The sequence below is a fragment of the Teleopsis dalmanni genome, chromosome 2 (genome assembly GCF_002237135.1).
Source record: "Teleopsis dalmanni isolate 2A chromosome 2, ASM223713v2, whole genome shotgun sequence".
Taxonomy (NCBI): Eukaryota; Metazoa; Arthropoda; class Insecta; order Diptera; family Diopsidae; genus Teleopsis; species Teleopsis dalmanni.
In genome coordinates, this window is record NC_051847.1 from 140,769,159 (window position 1) to 140,775,679 (window position 6,521).

Consider the following 6,521-nt stretch of genomic DNA (forward strand, 5'->3'; position numbering starts at 1 on the left):
AATAGCGAAAACATTGACATCGGTTTAATCACTGAAACTCATTTTACTAAGCAATCGCATATAACGTTTAAAAACAATATTCTATACCATACCATACATCCCGATAATTGCGCTAGGGGTGGCTGCGCTGTCATAATTAGAAACTCGATAAAACATCACTTACTAGAACAATATAGCACAATTGAATTTCAAGCAACTTCTGTTTCCGTGGAAACCTTAATCAGCCGTCGTAACTGCATTATATAGTCCTCCCAGGCATCAGTTAAAGCGCACACACTACTTATCTCTTTTTAACGGGTTTCAAGGCCGTTTTAAAATTGGAGGAGACTTTAACGCAAAAAATACGTGGGGCTCGAGACTTACTACAATGAAAGGAAGAGAAATGTACAAAGCCATGCAACTCGCAGCTTGTAATTCAATTTCAACTGGTAAACCAATGTGCTGGCCGTCGGATACTAACAAAGTTCCAGACCTAATCGACTTCTTTGTCTACAAAAATATTCCACCATCTCACCTACCCATCTCAGAAGGCTTCGACTTTAGCTCTGACCACTCACCAGTGCTGCTGATAGTTTCACAAAATCCAACAATAAACCAGAACACACCCAAGTTAGCAAATACATTTACCGACTGGAAATATTTTCAGCTTCAGCTTGTACATTTGCACAAGTTCGATCATATTGTTAACAGCGAGCAACTAGATGACGCAGTACTTCATTTCACTCAGCAATTGCAGATGGCAGCGTGGAACAGTACACCAACACCAAAACTACAAACTCTACATGGTAAAAAATACCCACCCTTCATCACAGAAATGATTACGGAGAAGCGAAAATTGCGAAAACGTTGGCAAGCAACAAGATGTCCGTTAATTAAATCCAAACTAATCCGAGCAACTAAAAAGTTACGCACAGCCATCAAATCATACAAAAATAATACCTTTAATAGTTTTCTGATGGGCCTCACGGCAGACAAAAATAATGAATACTCTTTGTGGAAAGCTGCTAAATCATTTAACAGTGGTAAAGCACCAGGTAATGATTGTTTACCAATAGAGTGTTTTAAGGCAGACCCCAATGCTGTGTCCCAACTTTTGCTCCCCTTGTTTGAGAAAATCTGGGAACTAGAGTCATTCCCTCTCGAATGGAAGGAGTCTATCATCGTCAAACTACCGAAAAAAGGCGGTAGAAAGAAATGCAGCAACTGGAGGGGAATTTCTTTAATACCAGCAGTTTTCCAAATTTTTAACAAAATAATTTTAGAAAGAATCGCCGTAACATTAAACGAACTTATTTGTAAAACTCAAGCAGGTTTCCGCCTAGGGCACTCGTGCATCAACCAAATTAACACCATTAGTATACTTATTGAACAAGCCTAAGAATGAAATGCAACCTTGTATCTAACATTTATTAATTTTGAAAAGGCGTTCGACGCGCTTAAGAGAAGTTAGCGTTAAACCCTAAAGATATTCCTAATAAGATCATTAACATTCGCAGAAAGAGCTACGAAGTGGCCACGAGTAGAGATTTACATGAGGGTACTCTTAGCAATAGCTTTAATTGCAACAATTGAGTATACAGGGCTGCGACCTCTCACCGTTACTGTTTATCACAGTCCTAGACGTCGTTTTAGAAGCTGTAAAAGAAAGCCCAATCGGCATTGGTTGAAAGCTGAATCAAAAGCTTGGTCATCTTGAATATGCAGACAATGAAGTATTGTTAACAAACAGACACACTGATATGCAAACTCTTGTTAATAACGTATGTGAGCAGTCATATAAAGTCGGCCTAAAAATTAACGCCTCAAAGACAAAAACAATGAGAACAAAAGCAAGCAATCAATCGCCCATCCTTCTGTAAGATCAAAACATTGAAGACGTGCAGGAACTCGAATACCTGGGGAGTATAGTCAACAGCGAGGGTGGCACGTCAAAGGACATCGGCAGTAGAGTGAAAAAGGCAAATGGCTCTTTCGCATCGCTTAACAAAATCTGGAAAGCCAACAATGTAAGCGTCGAAACTAAAACCAGAATATTCAACGCCTGCGTCAAATCGACATTATTATATGGGTGCGAAACATGGTCGCTTACGAGGGCCTCGACTCAGAAGATACAATCCTTTGTCAATAGAAGCCTGCGGCGTATTCTGAACATATGGTGGCCTGCAAGAGTCTCCAACGAAGTGCTATGGCAGCGTACCAAACAAAAGCCAATAGAGAAAGAAATTTTGAGACGCAAATATGGCTGGCTCGGCCACACACTTAGAAAACCGACAGATGCAATTGCCCACGCAGTCATGAAATGGAACCCGGAAGGAGTAAGAAGACGAGGTCGTCCCAAAACCACCTGGCGAAGAACAGTGGCAGCAGAAACAAGCAAATCCTTTAACCAGTTACGTTTTACTGCCAGAAACAGAGAGGAATGGAAGAAGTTTATAAATATTATTTGTGAATAGACTAAGTTCTAATTTTTAATTTAATTTTTATAATGAAGAACATGTCTTAATAATAATAATAATAATACCCCAACTCCCGGTGGTGGAAATAAAGAAAAAATGATCAAACTTGAAAAGGAAAATACAGAACTTCATAATAAAATTAAAAAGCTTGAAAATTTATGTTCATTATTATCCAATGAGTTAACTGCACTGAGAAGTGAAAACGAAAAATTAAAATCTTTTAAAAACGTACCAGAAATTGCAAAATATGAAACCGATGAGGAGGAACTTGCCAAAGAGATAGACTGGATCTTAAAAAAGAAAAGACCAACTAAAAAACGTAAGGCCGAATCCTCTCCTGAAGTAGCTAGTCAAAGTAGACCTAGTGTTGAAACAAATACTTGCCAAAAAGGACAAGCTGCCCCTAATAAAATTGCTCGACCTCCTCCTATTGTTATCAATGGCATAAATGATTTTAAAAAATTACATGCCCAACTCATTGCAACTATAAAAAGCAAGTTTTTTGTGAGACTTATAAATAATGGTTCATATAGAGTATCAATTTTTGACTCTTTTGACTATAGATCTGTTACAAAACGAAGACAAGCAAAATAGGCCAATAAAAGTTATAGTAAAAAATCTTCACCATTCGTGTGATCAAGAATCATTTTTTAAATGACTTAAACAACCAAGGTTTAAAAGCAATCGGTGCGATAAACCAACTCAAATGGAAGACTAAAGAACCGCTTGATATGTTCCTTTTGTCATTTGACTCAACCGAAGATGTGAAGAAAATCTATGAGATAAAAAGTAATCTTAACACAATTGTAAAGATTGAACCCATCAAACCGTCAAACTTAATTCCTCAATGCAAAAAATGTCAATCGTTCGGTCACACAAAAAATTTCTGTGGAAAACCTCCACGTTGTGTTAAATGCGCCGGCAAACATTTAACTTCGGAGTGCCAAAAGACAGTGTCCGATAAGCCTAAATGCTGCAACTGTGGCGAACCGCATCCAGCGAACTATCGTGGTTGTATAGTCACTAAAGAATTACAAAAAATAAAATTAAAAACAAAGCTGACAAAACTAAGGCTGACAAAAATAATCAAGTTGCTGTGACAAAAAGTAAGTCCAAAATTACTGGACCTACTAGTGTTAGAGCAGTCACTTACGCCTAAACTGTAAAGGGACCCATTCAAAGTACTGAGTCACAAAGCAACAACGCGTTGTCAGTTATCTTAACAAAACTTAATCTACAAGAAGAGGTATTTAAAACGCTCGAACAACGTCTGAGCGTGCTAGAGCACAATATGCAATTTTTAGATTATGACTAATCGTTTGAAACTATTCTTATGGAATGCGAATGGCTTAACAAAATATAAAAATGAACTCGAAGTCGTATTAAATAGCGAAAACATTTATACCGGTTTAATCGCTGAAACTCATTTTACTAAGCAATCGCACATAACGTTTAAAAACTATATTCTATACCATACCATACATCCTGATAATTGTGCTAGGGGTGGCAGCGCTGTCATAATTAGAAACTCGACAAAACATCACTTACTAGAACAATATAGCACAATCGAATTTCAAGCTACTTCTGTTTCCGTGGAAACCTTTAATCAGCCGCTGGTCGTAACTGCATTATATAGTCCTCCCAGGCATCAGTTGAAGTGCGCAGACTATTTATCTCTTTTTAACCGGTTTCAAGGCCGTTTTAAAATTGGAGGAGACTTCAATGCAAAAAATACCTTTTGGGGCTCAAGACTTACTACAACGAAAGGAAGAGAAATGTACAAAGCCATGCAACTCGCAGCTTGCAATTCAATTTCAACTGGTAAGCCAACGTACTGGCCGTCGGATACTAGCAAAGTTCCAGACCTAATAGACTTATTAGTCTACAAAAATATTCCAGCATCTCACCTAACCATCTCAGAAGGCTCGACTTTAGCTCTGGCCACTCACCAGTGCTGCTGATAGTTTCACAAAATCCAACAATAAACCAGAACACACACAAGTTAGCAAATACATTTACCGACTGGAAATATTTTCAGCTTCAGCTTGTACATTTGCACAAGTTTGATCATATTGTTAACAGCGAGCAACTAGATGACGCAGTACTTCATTTCACTCAGCAATTGCAGATGGCAGCGTGGAACAGTACACCAACACCAAAACTACAAACTCTACATGGTAAAAAATACCCACCCTTCATCACAGAAATGATTACGGAGAAGCGAAAATTGCGAAAACGTTGGCAAGCAACAAGATGTCCGTTAATTAAATCCAAACTAATCCGAGCAACTAAAAAGTTACGCACAGCCATCAAATCATACAAAAATAATACCTTTAATAGTTTTCTGATGGGCCTCACGGCAGACAAAAATAATGAATACTCTTTGTGGAAAGCTGCTAAATCATTTAACAGACCAATGCAGCAGTCTGCCCCAGTAAAAATAAACGAAACTCACTGGGCTAAAACAAATTCTCAAAAGGCGAACCTGTTTGCTGAACACCTAGAGAAAACCTTCAGTCCAAATGAAGGCCAAGAAGTTATTGGGTCAAGTACAAATTGGCCCGAAGGCGACACTGCAATTGTTCCAGTCACTACGGAAGAAGTGAGTAAACAAATTTTAAAAATGAAACTCAAAAAATCTCCTGGTTTTAACTTAATAACGGCTGAAGTTCTTCGGAACTTACCCAATAACTGCATCATCTATCTATGCGATTTAATTAATTCGTGCCTCCGTTTGAAACATGTACCCATTTTTTGAAAATTCTCTGAGGTGATTATGATACCCAAAACAGGGAAGTCTCCCAATGATGTATCCTCATATAAGCCAATATCTCTATTGCCAACCTTTTCGAAGCTTTTTGAAAAACTACTACTAGCGCGTTTATTACCAATAATCGAGAGAAGACGCTTAATTCCGGATCATCAATTTGGCTTCAGAAAAAACCACTCAACCATCGACCAAATACATGTAGTCGTAAATGCCATTGAATCGGCGATGGAAGAGAAGAAAGTGTGTTGTGCCGTGTTCTTAGATGTATCACAAGCCTTCGATAAGGTTTGGCATGAAGGATTACTCCATAAACTTAAATCATTATTGCCTATACAATACTGTAAGCTGCTATCATCGTATCTAAACGACAGGTACTTCAGTGTTAAATATGAAGATGCACATTCAGCACTAAAGAAGATTAGCGTAGGAGTCCCGCAGGGGAGCATTCTTGGGCCCATTCTATATCTCCTGTATACACACGACTTACCTCTGCAAACCAACTAAATACAGCAACATTTGCAGACGATACTGTGGTTCTAGCAATCGAAAACAATATAGAAGACGCGACGGCTAATCTACAACACACAGTCAATCAAATTGCTTCATGGGCAAAAAAGTGGAGAATCAAGCTAAATAAGGAAAAATCAGTGCATATAGTCTTCTCATTGAGAAATTATAACCATATTCCAATTCATATCGATGCCACAAAAATTCCACACGCCAACGAAGCCAAATATCTGGGCATTACGCTTGACGCCAAGCTGCGCTGGAAAGCGCATGTTAAGAAAAAACGAGAAGAGCTTGACCTAAAACTAAACAAATTTTACCACCTCATAGGCAGGCGCTCTAAACTGGCAATCCACAACAAACTAATGGTCTACAATCAAATACTGAAGCCGGCTTGGAGTTATGGCATACAATTCTGGGGTTGTGCCAGCAAGAAATACATTGCAACTATCCAGCGCTTTCAAAATAAAGTACTACGATACATCGTAAATGCTCCATATTACATTAGAAACAGTGATCTCCACCGTGACCTTGACATACCAACAGTCGACGTCGTGGCAAAAAGGTGTGCCATTGCTCACAAACAGCGATTGAAAACACATGTCAACGTTACAGCATCCAGACCTCTCCAGGTGGTTGCAATACCTAGACGGCTAAAAAGGAAAACAGTGGCAGACTTAATGGACAGCGAGTAGCAAAATAGCTTCATTTTTTTACATTAAATATTCAAATCAAATTGCTTATTAGTACCTTTTTTTTTGTTATTTGTACTAGGTGCAATATTAAAA